Raw genomic sequence first — 14,299 nt, 5'->3', positions numbered from 1 at the left:
CTGCAGTTATGAGCCCAGAGGGCCTCAACCTTCAGGCTGGGTCTTTTCCCTTAGGAATAAAGTCCCTGCTGTTCCAGGCTCCAGCAATTTATACACACATCAGCCCCCTACTGGCCATTCTTCCTGCAGGGATTGGCTGAAGCTACATGAATATGGAGGTGAGGGCCTGCTTCCTTCACACACTAAATCCTTGAACCTACCAGAATCAAGAGGAAAGTAGCAGAGCCTGCAACCAGCAAAACCCAGAACAGCCAAGAGCAATTGAACACTGCTCCTCTGCTACAGGTGAGCCAAAAACTAAATCTTCCTCACTGTTAGCAACCTAGCTAGGAGGGTGCTACAACTGGACAATTAAGGGGGAGCTTTACCCTCCAAAATTATTTTCTTGCCCCACTTACCTTTGGTTCTCATTGTCTGCTGTAATCACATGCTTAGAAGCCTAAGGCCTCATACACACTGGGCAAACTAAAACCTACTCCCATGCAAGGACCGTGTTTACCTACATAGGAATGCAGAGGGGTTTCGTGCATCCCTCTGCAGAAGTCCCAATGTTGTTTATTGGGACATAGTGGCTATGTGGACGATTGGAGAGGCTTGAAAATAGGTAAGTATATTCATCTTTCTTACGCAGGTTAGTTAGCATAGGTGTTGAGGGGGGAGAGAGGAGAGTTTTAAGACTAGCTAGGTGTAAGCTGGATTCCACTTTAAAGCTCAACTCTGAGTCTCCCACTGACTATCCCCCAACCCTCCAACTTTCACACAAAAGAAAACAATTCTAAATGCCCACCTGACATGCCAGGTCCTACATCTTCTCCCTGCTTGGAGAAGGGTCCTTCAGGTGCTCTTATGTCATCCTAGGTGATGTGGACACTTCTGATTGCTGACCATTATCGGGGTCCACTGAAGACTTTAGCAGCTGATGACATCAGGAATGGACAACCAATCAACTGTGCACTTGATTGACTGATTGTGGTTCCTGAAAGAGTAACCGTAAGATATTCAGTGGCGGATTAGGTAATAAAGAGCTTTTCAAGGTAATAAAGAGCTTTTCAAGGTATTTATTTAAAACAAAAGCTGAACAGGACAAAGATAGAAAATAAAATCTTACTGGGTTTTAACCATTCTCCACATTATCTGAAATGAAATAAAAAAAAGTTTTGCTTTAAGCTGAACTGCAGGTAAACACACAGAAAAATACATATTAGGGAGCTGTATTACATGGCAACAAATTTGTATTTCTGTCCATCCATTTTTGAGATTTACACAGGTCTGCCCCACTTTACAGCCCTGTGTGGCAGGGGAGGCAACAACATTCTTTCTCTGCTGCAATTCAGTAACACTTACAGGTCTTGTCCCTCCTCCAGCCTGTGACTGGACAATGAAAGGACAAGCAGCTGACTGATTGGCCCCTGTACTGCTTCACTCTTCTCCTCTCTGAGTTCTGCTGTACTGGGATTGCAAGAGACTAATACCAAGTCAAGTTGAGGTACTTAAACTACTTCCATTTATAAAAACACATTTAATAGCATATTTATGAATGAAAAAGCTAAACTAATTTATGTTTTTAGATTTACCTGTAATTCAACTTCAGCTATAACATTATGACCAATGACAGGTAAGATTAAAAAAATTCTATTTTTATATATTTATTTATTTTTAATTTTCTATTTTTTTTTTTCAATTTGTTTCTATTTTTTTTTATTTCTCTCTTTTTCATAATTTATTTTAGTTATAAGTGTAACCAGAAGGTAGCATATTCAAACAGCAGCTAAGCCATAATATAATATCTACCCATGACACAGGCAATAGTCTTGTTATTCACTGACAGGTAAGGCCTAATGCACACTGGACGTTTTGCTATCTCTCTTAGATTCCTTTCCTCCTGGCGGTGGTGGTGTTTTGGCAAAAAAAACCTAGTAAATGCTAGTAGCGCATTTGGTGCATCAACTGTTTTGGTGTTAAATCATATAATTGTCCAGAATAATAATTTATTCTGGCCATTGGAATAAATTAACCCAGAAATGTTAACATACGTTTACACACACTTCCATGCCTCAAGCGTTTTTTTCTTCCAAACTGTCACTTTGCCTGGGTACACTGGCAGTGGGGTTTTTTTCTGCTTCTAAACACTCCTACCTTTGAACTCTTGTAAAGGCCTGTGTGTGCATGGACACATAGGCTGACATGCAGGGACATTTAGAGACAGAATACAAAACACCAGACGCCCTTAAGAGCACCATAAAAAACGTCCAGTCCGCATGAGCCCTAAAGTGATTAACTTCTCCTTAGAATGACAATGAAAGTAGGTGGGATATATTAGGCAGCAAGTAAACATGTTCTTCTTGAAGTTGATGTCTTGAAAGCAGAAAAATGGGCAAGTGTAAGGATTTGAGCGACTCTGAAAAGGGCCAAATTGTGATGGCTAGAGGATTGGGTCAGAGCAACTCCAAAACCTCACCTCTTGTGGGATGTTCCCAATCTGCAGTGGTCAGGACCTACCAAAAGTGGTCCAAGGAAGTAAAACCAGTAAACCGGTGACAGGGTCATTGCTGGTCAAGGCTCACTGATGCACATGGGGAATAAAGGCTGGCCCATATAGTCTGATCAAACAGAGGAGCTACTGTAGCTCAAATTGCTGAAAAAGTTATTGCTGATTCAGATAGAAAGGTGTCAGAGCACACAGTGCATAGCAGTTTGTTGTGTATGGGGCTGTATAGCTACAGACTGGTCTGGGCTACCATGCTGACCTGTGTCCAGGGCCAGAAGTGCCTACAATGGGCATGGGAGCAGAGAAATGGAAGAAAGTGGCCTGGTCTGATGAATTCAAGAATCATTTGAGGAACACAACAATGTGTTTGAAGTGTTGAAGTAGCCTCCAACTTCATATATGTTGTGTATGGGGCTTCATAGCTTCAGACAGTGTCTATAATGGGCACATGAGCATCAGAACTGAACCACAGAGCAATGGAAGAAGGTGGCCTGGTTTGATGAATTCAAGAATCGGTTGAGGAACACAACAATGTGTTTGAAGTGTTGACTTAGCCACCATATTCTCTCGATATCACTCCAATTGAACATCTGTGGGATGTGCTGGAAAATCAAGTCCAATCCATGGAGGCCTCACCTTACAATTTAAAGGATCTGCTACTGATGGCTTGGTGCCAGATACCACAGCAAAACTTCAAAGGTCTAGTGGAGACCTTGCCTTGATGGGTTATGGTGAGTGATCATAATGTTATGGCTAATCAGTGCATAATTTATTGCTTCAAATACCTGTTTTTATATACATGAGGGCAGCTAAACTTCTTTACTGCCATTTTCAGACTCAAAGCTGTCATTCAATGAGGATGCTGACTGCATTGTCTGACAAATTGCTAACCACTATAGGAAAAAGCCACAAAGGTGTATATAAAATACCAATAAGACAGCAATAAAGTAAAACAGGAACACCATACAACACCATGAACAATTACATTGAAAATTACATTTAAGTAAACTTCAGAATTATAACCCTAAACGTGCGCTTATTGGAAATACACTATATTTTCTTTAATGGGCCTTTAATGAAAATAAGGTGGCATACCGTTCCGGAACAAGACCACGGAAAATACTGCCTATGTCCTTCAAAGGCTTTGCAATTTAAATTGATTTCACATTTCTTCGAGACATTAGTCTTCCAGACAACAATTGTACAACTCAGCCCATGAGACCTGTAACCTGATGTCTTTAATTAGCAGGCAATCAATTGATTAGCTTTGTTATGTGTATGTGCCAAACAGCCTTAGAGCTGTGTTTTGCATAATTTCTTCATCTGCAAAAATTGCAAATTGCAATTATACTCATGCCGAGATGTCCTAAAAATATATTAATTTGTCACAGACGCTAAAAGTGTAGAGTGCTGCCAAAAATTCAACAAAGGCTATCTGATTTCTGTAATCTACATTAGCCTGTCTAAGCAGCCATTTTGTGAGCATAAGTCAGAATCCTAAAGGCCAACCCTAATCAAAATTAAAATGTTACATTTGACTAGAATTTCTACTCACATTATGGGCTCTACTATTATTAGCCAGGTGTCCTACTGGTTTGATGTCCCAACTAGGATCCCCATTTCCTTCTACCTGCATGGTCCACAGCCACAATATGGTGCCACTCGTGCCAATGAACACACCATCAACTAAATCATGTCAATATCTGGGGAGTCCAGCTATGAAGAAGTGATGGCGTCTTCATGGACAAGCGGGTGAATTCAATTCACACTGTAGGGGGGGTCCATCTTAAGGGTGTCCATTAAAAAACAAATATATTTTTGTTAGTCTTGCCTTTATATGTTCCTATGGGTCTGTATATATCTAAAGCATTACCAAACCCAAGAACGTCACCGACTGGTGTGGGCTGGGTCCTCACCAACCGAGGCATGCTGGGTCGATGACGTCACAAGGGGAAGGGGTCACTTGCTGACACCATCGAGTGACTCTGCCCCTTAACTATTTAAAAAATGTCAGATGGCGCAGCAGGCAGTCAGCGGAAGCATTCAAAGAGGCCAGAGTTTTTTCCTTCTTTCCGGAGGTGGCGGCAGGCATCATGATTGACGATGGATCTTCATTTTTTAATTTTTTTTATTTAATAAAAGAATTGTCAAAAGCTGTGTGTGTTTTATTCATTTTTTACACTTTGTTGGTGAATGAGTAGGAGTACTTTGTACCCCTACTCATTCACATGGGGGGATGGGATTTGGGCCCCTTTGCTAAAGGGGGCTTCCAGATTCCGATAAGCCCCCCACCCGCAGACACACACAACCACTGCCCACGGTTGTGGGAAAGAGGCCCTTGTCCCCATCAATATGGCATCCCCCCCACCCCAAAGCACTTCCTATATTGAGGGCATGTGGTCTGGTATGGTTCATGGGGGGGGTTCGCTCACTCATCCCCTCCCCCCTTTCATTTCCTGCGGGGCTGCATGCTCAGATAAGGGTCTGGTATGGATTTTTTGACCGACGAGAATTTGAATCGTTCTGAAAATTTGAAATGCGTTAAAAAAATAATAAACAAAATGAAATTGAATGAAACAAAATTAAACAAATCTAAACTAAACGAATTTCGAATCAACAGAATGAAATTAGTAACATAGCAAATCTATCCAAAACAAATTTTTCCATTCTGCACATGATTATAAAAAAGTAATATTGTAGTCCTTAGATGAAATGGCTGCCTTACTTTTCTTTTTCCAGACTTTTTTACTTTATTTCCATCTGGCGATCCTGCCAGTAACACACATCAAATCCTAGGGTGAGAACACTTACTCTACTGCATTTGTGGATGAGCAGCATTGTTATCCTGAACAGAGAGTATGTTCAGAATACCTTCCCCTCTGCTCTTCTCCATAACATAGATGGAGGGGTTTATAGGCCACAGAGATAGCTGGAACCAATTAAACTTATAGGAATGCAACCAAGGCAAAGAGCACACAGAATTAGGATGCCACTGGATTTTTTTTTGGATCAAAAGGTTGTTTTTTTTGCACTGAAGTGCAAAGCAGTGGCAGTGCGTCCATCAGGGTGCACGGGTGCCACCCCCTCTCTCCAGCCACCCCCTCTAGCACCAATAGATAGATTCTTGATTGCATGAAACTATCTATGGCTGCCACTGCCACCCCTATTCAGGCGCTTGGCCCCTTTTCAGGTGCCAGGCGCCTGAATTACAGTGGCAGGGGTGTGTTTTTGAAGCACCTGGTTAGAGCCATAGGCTCTAATAGACCTCAAAAAAGGTGACCTGCGAGCACCATGCTGGGCGCTCTCAGGTCACTCAGCTGTGTTAGAAAAGTGAATGAATATTCGCTTTCCAAACACTAAACCGCCTCTCCGCCAATCATATCATAGCAGAGGATGGTAAGAAAGGACGGGAGAAGACATCAAGGAGCATCAAGGAGCTGTCCCGCCGAGACAGGGTAAATGCAGACGGCCTGCGGGGGGCACACTGGCAGCATTTGATATGGCACAATGGCAGCATTTGATGGGGCACAGTGGCAGCATTTGATGGCACAGTGGGAGCATTTGATATGGCACAGTGGCTGCATTTGATGGGCACAGTGGCTGCATTTGATATGGCACAGTGGCTGCGTTTGATGGGCACAGTGGCTGCGTTTGATGGGCACAGTGGCTGCATTTGATGGCACAGTGGTGGCAATTGATGGGCACAGTGGCTGCGTTTGATGGCACAGTGGCTGCGTTTGATGGGCACAATGGCTGCTTTTTATGGTAGAGTGGCAGCAATTGATGGGCACAGTGGCTGCGTTTGATGGCACAGTGGCAGCAATTGATGGGCACAGTGTCTGCGTTTGATGGTACAGTGGCGGCAATTGATGGGCACAGTGGATGCGTTTGATGGCACAGTGGCTGCGATTGATGGTACAGTGAGGCTGCAATTGATGGATTTTTTTTTCAAAAATGTTCAGCTTGTTTGCGCCCCCCCAAAAATTTGGAGCACCAGTCGCCACTGGTGCAAAGATGAGCTGGTTTTAATATTTTTGTAACTGCTGATCTCCAGACGCTTTCACACACAGCAGTCTCTAGGAAATTGTTTAGAATGGTGAAAAAAAAATCCAGTGACTGGTAGTTCTGTGGAGAAAATGCCTTGTTGGTGGGAGAGGTCAGATTGTAAGGGCCAGACTGGTTCAAGCTGACAGAAAGACTTTGGTAACTTAGATAACCAATCTCTACACAACCATAGTGCACATAAAAACATCTCAGGATGCACAATACTTCAGGCATGTATGAAGTTTCTCTTTAATGTTCACATCAAATACCATAGGATAAATGGGAAAACATTTTAACTCAATGATTTTGACAACAGCATGATTGTTGGTACCAGAAGAGCTACTTTGAGTTTTCTGTAACCAATAACCTCCTGGGATTTCCACACACAACCATCTCTAGTAATTTACTCAGAATGGTCCAAAACAAATCCAATAAGCAGCAATTATGTGGATCAAATTGCCTTTTTGATGAGAAAGGTCAGAGGAGAATGGCCAGACTGGTTCAAGTTGACAAAAAAAAAAAATGGTAACGTAGATACCAAATCTTTACAACTGTGGTGAGCTGAAAAGCATTTCAGAATGCACAACGTGTCAAACCTGTAGGTAGATGGCCTTTAACAGCAGAAGACCACATCAGGTTTCACTCCTGTCAGCCAAAAACAAAATTACTGAACATGTAGTGGGCATAGGTTCACCATAATGCACAAATGAATAAAGGAAAAGGGCATCCTGGCCTTGTGAATCTTCATTTTTGCTGAGTCACACAGATGGTAGGCCAGTCAACGAAAGCCCTTGAAATGTGATAGAATGGGAGATTCACTGATATATCACTGACGTATCTTTGGAAATTTCATGATACAATCATGTCAACTTGGATCAGAATCCCAAGAGGAATGTCTGTGAAAAGTAGGATCCTTTCCATGAAGAACGGAAGCTGTTTTGAGGCCCTACCTAGTTAGTGTTCCTAATAAATTGTGCAGAAAGTGTATTTGTTTCAGCTTTGTGCTCAAACTATCTCTGTAAACCCCCCAATCCTCCACCTGCCAAAAAACTAATTTTGATGTTTAACTACCAACAAACATGCAAGTGTGAACATTTAATTAAAGTGCCTGACTATTAATTTGAGAAAAAGATCTGCAATGGCGTAATCAATTTTAAAACAGAACCCTTCAATGCAATTCTTTTAAATGCTTTTAAAAAATGTCCTTTATTAGACCTAGTTCAGAACATTTTGAAGCCGCCTTCAATCAAAGTACAGCTTCTCATTAAAACAGAATGATTATTAAAAGGCTCGTATGGCTTCCTCTCGTGAATTATTTGCATTCAGAAATGTGTGCTGTATTAGTTTAAGAGTAAATGCAAATATATCAGCGGGGTCTCTGAGACAGGCTTTATTTTATTATTAGCCACATTTTTTGCATTGAGATTATTACATCCTCACCATTTTTTACATTATATTAAAATGTTACCATTCTCAAAATAATAATATATTTTTTTTCTTTCTTTTTTTCCCAATGGTCTGACTTTTGCATCTTGCTGTAGCTCCCACTTGTAGCAACGCTATATATAATTCTGAATAGTGTATAAAAAATTGCGTCTTAGCATGGAGGAAAGGAAAGTTTATCCGTGGAGCCATCACCTGCAGAGAACGTGATTATAACGTGGAGGGAGGTGCGGTGATTGGTGAACCCAGGTTAAAAAAGTATTTTTTCTTCTTGTTTGTGATTTTTTTATCCTTTGGAAAACATGAAAGTGTTTTAATAAGAGGTCTATACACATTTTCTTCCTTCTGTATTATTGCTTGAATATATTCAACAGAAACAAACCATTAGCAAGATGGGAATAGCCGACCGCTGAATATACCATTAAGCTTGGAATTTGAACATTCATATTGCTTGTTTTCTACCAAAGAATTAATGGACCTTAGTGCTTGCAGTTTATTCTTAATGATATTTTTAAACTCATTCGAATACAGGTACTTTTTTTTCTCCTTCTGCAATCTGTGGACTGCAGTCGCTCTCTCTCCCTGTATAGAGTATTTACAAGCACATACACAACTAAATATATCCGTTTGTTGTATATGTATACTTTTTTAAGAAAAATATTCTGATTCTTATATATCTATTGTGACAGTGGACCGACCGTATATATGTATAAATGTATATAAAAAAAAACTATTAGATAAGCACCTGAACGACCGAAACATACAGAGATATACAATGTAATACTGACATAAAATCACACACATAGGTTGGACTTGATGGACTTGTGTCTTTTTTCAACCTCACCTACTATGTAACTATGTTTCACCTTGGTTTCTCACTTACACATGGTGAGGGACTCCAGGATTTATGACAGGTATGGAGAAAACAAACTTTTAATTTCTCAGAATCTTAATTAGTCCTGTACTCGTTTCTGGAGCATGGAGGCTTTGTAGAGCCTTGGATGGGAAAAAATCCTCCATTTCTAGATATACCTCGTTACCTAGTAGCCAGACCTCATCATTAGTCTCAGCTCATGGCTATCACTCTCTATGCTATGGAAGCCTGCAGCTGAGTGAAAAGGCTGACTGCTGACAAAAAGCTAAATAGGTACATGTGCTGCTTAGGGGCTCATGTACACTACAGCTTTTAAACTTGAGTTTAGGAGCTTTTGGCATTGTTTTGCTAAAGTTCCTAAACTAAACGCCATAAAAGCCTATGTGTCCATACACACATAGGGTTTTACAAGAGTTTAGAAGCTGCTGCGGTTAGGGGAGGTTCAACCACCCTCAACCTCCCTCTCCTGAACGTGGAAGAATCGCATTCAGGATAGGAACGTTTTGACCGTCGGAGGCTAAACACTGCAAAATTGCAGTAAAATCATGGCACGATTTTGCAGCGTTTGTCGTTTTCCCGCGGATGTCGGTCAACCTAGTCTGTGTGTACATGAGCCCTAATTGTTTTGGGAACCTATAGAATTGGATTTTAGGCTTATGTCAAGAGGGCCATCGACAGGATCACTCGAAAGAGTGCTGTCTTGCCTCTCCAGCCATTGAGGGAGCAACACAGGCAAGCAGGTGAATGTTTTTACTCCCCTCTGTGTCCCCCAAAGCGATCATTTCCCCCCAATCACAGGAATGCCAGTGTGACATAACCCTTAATCAGTGTAAGATGTCTAATCCACTGCAGCTAGAATTCGGAGAGACCCTCCTGACTCTCTTTGCATCTTGAATCACTAATCTCGATCTCATTGGTAAATATTGAATTGGTGGAAATGTCTTAGCGCGCCTAACAAAAAGCACACATTCTACCTTTTTGAGATGGAAAAGACGGTCACCCTTTAGAATAGAAGTATGTAAGCAAAGGGCATGCCCTGGCAGAGCAAAGTGCATTGGGGCAGTGGCCTGGCCGGAGTCCAGGCTGAGGTTGCTGCTTACCACTACATCTGGGATGACATGGATGTGCAGTCATAGGGATACCTTCCTTAATACAAAGGATATGCCCTGCCATACCTCAAGTTACATGGTTCGTGAAGATGAAGAACTATCAATCAAAGAATGGGCTAGCACATGGGTCCTCAAACTACGGCCCTCCAGTTGTTCAGGAACTACAATTCCCATCATGCCTAGTCATGTCTGTGAATGTCAGAGCTTTACAATGCCTCATGGGATGTGTAGTTCTGCAACAGCTGGAGGGCCATAGTTTGAAGATCCTTGGGCTAGCATGTGCATATTATCATCTATTTTTCCATGATACTGGCTTTTCAAAAAAAGAAATACAATAATAAAAAAAATTGTGTTGAAGGTTTTGCGTACTTTAACCCCAATCACAACAGTCATATGATGCGGAAGCTGCCCCTGGCCTCTCCAATAGTACAGCCACTTAAAGGGTGGCAAGCCTTCTGTTTCTTCTGATTGGCTCTCACAGTAGTCACACGATTGGGGGCTGGTTCCACTAACTTGTGCTTAGAAGCCTTGACTGGTAGCTGTCGATGATAGCTTGGTCTGTGTGCTGGGAGCACGCTCTCAGCACACAACCTCATGCAGTCTTGGTGGCTGGGCTTTAAAACCCACCTTTTTTGCTTCTGCATATATGAGTTATATGGTTGTCAAGAGGTTATATAGCCCATATCTATTTGACCAAAAAAAGAGAAAACTGAGCAATACCTGAATGAAAAAGTAAAAGTCTCAGTGGGTAGGCTGTGCTCCTGGTATTCTTCTCAGGGTTTAGCTTTAAGCTTTTGCTGGAGTGTATCTTTAGGACCACAAAATGCAACTCTGCACGTTCCAAAATAGTTGGCCAGAGAAAAAGTTTCTACACTGCTTAGTTTAGAACACATTTTACTTCTTAAATGTGCTTTTGCTTTGTAATATTAGATATTCATACAGACTCAGCATGGAGTTTCGTTTAATGATTTTTCCACACCTGATAATGATCCTGGAGAAAGCAATACTGTGATCACACATTGTATCAAATGCTAATAGCTAAAGAACAATTTAAGCTAAATCAGCTCTGCAGAGGAGCAGACGAGACATTATTCCACATTTCATGTGTCCTGTTTGCCAGTAGAACTAAGTTGTTTATCAGGAACGCAATTTGCCAAGATAATTCTGGAGAAAATCATGTATGCCATCAATCACAGGGCCGATGCATTACAAAAACTGCAGGGAAGTGTCTGTGGAGTCCATAGTAGCCAATCAGATTCCTCTTTTTTAAAATAACTTCTGGGCCGGAGATTCAAGCAGTATATACACGCACACGTTGGCATTTATCTCATAATTTGTCAAATGTACATGAAAAAGTATCATAATGCAGAAACATTGATCATGCATTCATATTGTGCTCTGTAACGTTGTCTTTGAATGCCTTTTCTTGTGTTTCATCAACTGTAAATTGCAGTTTTATGTGCTTTTGATAAGTTCTCCCTGGTTCAAAGCACAAGAAAAATATATATAAAATAGTTCAAACACTGTATAAATGTGTGACTTCAAAAGCATTTATTGTTCACTTACTTCCTTCCTGGCATTCAGATACAAAGAATTCAGAGTTTGTCTTTAAAGAGAGTGTATAGTCTATTCAATGAAATATAGTCAATTTAATTAAATTTCCTAGCTGTACATGTGAAAAAAAAAAAAAAGCTTGATGTAAATACCGTATTTATCGGCGTATAACACGCACCCCAAGTTTAGGAGGGCATTTTAGGGAAAAAACTTACATTTAAATGCCCATCAATGCAGCCTCATCAGTGTTCATCTGCAGCCTTGTCCATCATTGCAGAATGAACAGTGTCCATTTGCAGCCTTGCCCATTGTCATATGCAGCCTTGCCCGGTGCAGCCTTGCCCAGTGCAGCCTTGCCCAGTGCAGCCTTGCCTAGTGCAGCCTTGCTCAGTGCAGCCTTGCCCAGTGCAGCCTTGCTCAGTGCAGCCTTGCCCGGGGCAGCCTTGCCCAGTGCAGCCTTGCCCAGTGCAGCCTTGCCTAGTGTCGTGTGTTGTTTGCAACATTTGTTTAAATTTGCCGGTGAGCCTGTGTACTCGGGTTGTCACGTCGCTCTGCCTCCCTGCTGTTTCAGAGAGGATGAGAGGAGCGAGCGCTGCCGAAAAAGACCGAGCCGAGTGTACTGTGTACTTGGCTCGGCTCAGCTCCGCTCGCAGTCCTGCCATTGGACCTGTGTTATGTCCATCATAGGAGCTGGGCGGGACTGCGAGCGGAGCCGAGCGGAGTACACAGTACACTCGGCTCGGTCTTTCTCGGCAGCACTCGCTCCTCTCATCCTCTCTGAAACAGCAGGAAGGAGGGGCGGCGTGACTGCGAGCGAAGCCGAGCACTCGGCTCAGTCTTTTTCGGCGGCGCTCGCTGTTTTTCGGCGGCGCTCGCTCTTTTTTGGCTCAGACAGTGGGGATCGGCATATAACACGCACCCACGATTTTCCCCTGATTTTAAGGTGAAAAAAGTGCGTGTTATACGCCAATAAATACGGTCGTTTTTATCAGTTTGTGTAAAACCTCATGTAAACTAGGCATGTAGCCCGGATGTATGAGGCCATAGCTTTAAATTTGGGGTGGATGACACAAGTGCACCGTCCAGCCCCGTTGCAGGCAACTTACACCGGCCATTTAACGAGCGGCACAAATTTTTGGGGCTGGGCGGTGCATCGAGTGGTACGAACACTGTTTAGGACAGTATGCACCTAGGCATGAGTGCTCGGAAAGCAGACTGTTTGCATTCCGGGCAATTGTCTCTTGGCACAAACTACCCTAAAGCCTCATGTACACAGACATTTTACACCCACTTTTAGGAGCGTTTTTCAAAGCTTAAAAACGCTTCTCCATGTTAGCCTATGGCCTCATGCTCACCAAGACGTTTAGGAGCTGTAAGTGGCATAGGTGTTTTTGAGCTCCAAAAAAAAACAGGACCAGAGCATTTTGAGGCTCCAGCGCTAGAGCTATAAAAACGCTAGACGCCGGTAAAGGGTGTTAAATGCGATTTAACAAGGCTTAACACTTTATACACAGTGTTAAGCCTCGTCAGGCGTTTCTCTGTCTCTATTCAAAATCAGTGGTTCGCTATGGGAGCCCATTGATTTGAATAGAAGTCGTACCAGAAGTCGGATCAAGATGATCCAACTTGTGGTGTGACTTGTGTGCTGAGAATCTTGAAAAGGAACCCTGCTAAAATGTAAAAAAAAAATGTTGCGTGAGGTTCCTTCCCCAAGACGATACCAGACCCTTCGGTCTGGCATGGATCTTAAGGGGAACCCCCCACGCCAAAAAAATGGCATGGGGGCCCCCCAAGATCCATACCAGACCTTTATCCAAGCACGTAGCCCGGAAGGTCAGGAAAGCGGGGGACTAGCGAGCGCCCCCCCCTCCGTCCTGGACTATACCAGGCCACATGTCCTCAAAATAGGGGACGGGTGCTTCGGGGCAGGGGGGCCCTGGGCCCCCCCACCCCAAAGCACCTTGTTCCCATGTTGATGAGGACAAGGGCTTCTTCCCGACAACCCTTGCCCGATGGTTGTCAGGGTCTGCGGGCGGGGACTTATCGTAATCTGGAAGCCCCCTTTAACAAGGGGACCCCCAGATCCTGGCCCCCACCCTAGGTTAATGAGTATGGGGTACATGGTACCCCTACCCATTCACCTAAAAAAAAGTGTCAACAATAAACACACTACACAGGTTTTTAATGTATTTTATTAAGGCAGCTCCGGCTTTTCTCCCTCTTCTGGCGACATCTTCTCCCTCTGCCGGTCCTTCTTCCCTCTCCAGTTCTTCTCCTCTCTGCGCTGTCCTCTCTCTCCGCTATCTTCTTGCTCTTTTTTTTTCTTGGCCTTCTCCCTCTGTTCTTCTTCCGATGTTGACTCAACGCGATCTCCCGGTGTAATGCTGTGTCCGCCGTGTGCAATGACTTATATTGGCATTGGGCGGGGCCACCCGATGATGTAATTTGGAGGCCACGCCCCTTGTGACGTCATCGCTCCATCATGCCCCCCCCTTTCCTGACCTTCCGGGCTGCGTGCTCCGATAAGTGTCTGGTATGGATCTTGGGGGGAACATCACACAAAATTTTTGGTGGGGTTTCCCTTCAAGATTCTTAAGATTCTCAGCACACAAGTCGCACCGCAAGTCAGATCATCTTGATCTGACTTCTGGTGCGACTTCTATTCAAATCAATGGGCTCCCATAGGGAACCATTGATTTTGAATAGAGACAGAGAAATGCGGCTGAAAGCTAGCGTGGCTAAACACGCACTGACGCCAATGCAAAACACATATAAAATATAGTTTTT

Source organism: Aquarana catesbeiana, linkage group LG07 (assembly GCF_042186555.1).
Source record: "Aquarana catesbeiana isolate 2022-GZ linkage group LG07, ASM4218655v1, whole genome shotgun sequence".
NCBI lineage: Eukaryota > Metazoa > Chordata > Amphibia > Anura > Ranidae > Aquarana > Aquarana catesbeiana.
The sequence above is the reverse complement of the archived record's forward strand: the minus strand, read 5'-3'. Positions refer to the sequence as shown.